Genomic DNA, 466 nt, shown 5'->3' with positions numbered 1-466 from the left:
AAAAAAAAATCTTTAGTTTTCTTTGATCATTCTTGAGCCTGAATCGCTGGATGTTAGAATGTTGAACTACCCTTCATTTAAATCCGTAGCCTCTCTTGTTAGCTCTATATGAAATATAGACAAAATAATGTACGATAATGCAAGTAGACTAAACGCCTGATGACCCTGAATCAATTTTCGTAGATAAAGTTTATAGTCAACCCTAAAAACATAACCTCTAACACTGAATTCCTTCTGACTCATTTTCTATAGGGCGTGGGTAGAGGTACTAACTCTTCACATTAGACAACCATTTTGATGAGTCTACTAACCGTAGCTATATCTCTATATTATTTTCAATTTACTACTTTCAAATCATTTATTTAACTTTCTACACAAAATATCTTATATTGCTTGCGCATCACAAACAGTCATCCCGAGACAAAATGTCCCTCATCATTCAAGCTGTGAAATTTTCGCTGATAAA

This window comes from Halyomorpha halys, unplaced genomic scaffold (assembly GCF_000696795.3).
Source record: "Halyomorpha halys isolate HHAL.00 unplaced genomic scaffold, Hhal_1.1 Scaffold166.1, whole genome shotgun sequence".
NCBI classification, from domain to species: Eukaryota; Metazoa; Arthropoda; class Insecta; order Hemiptera; family Pentatomidae; genus Halyomorpha; species Halyomorpha halys.
Note: the sequence above shows the minus strand (reverse complement) of the source record.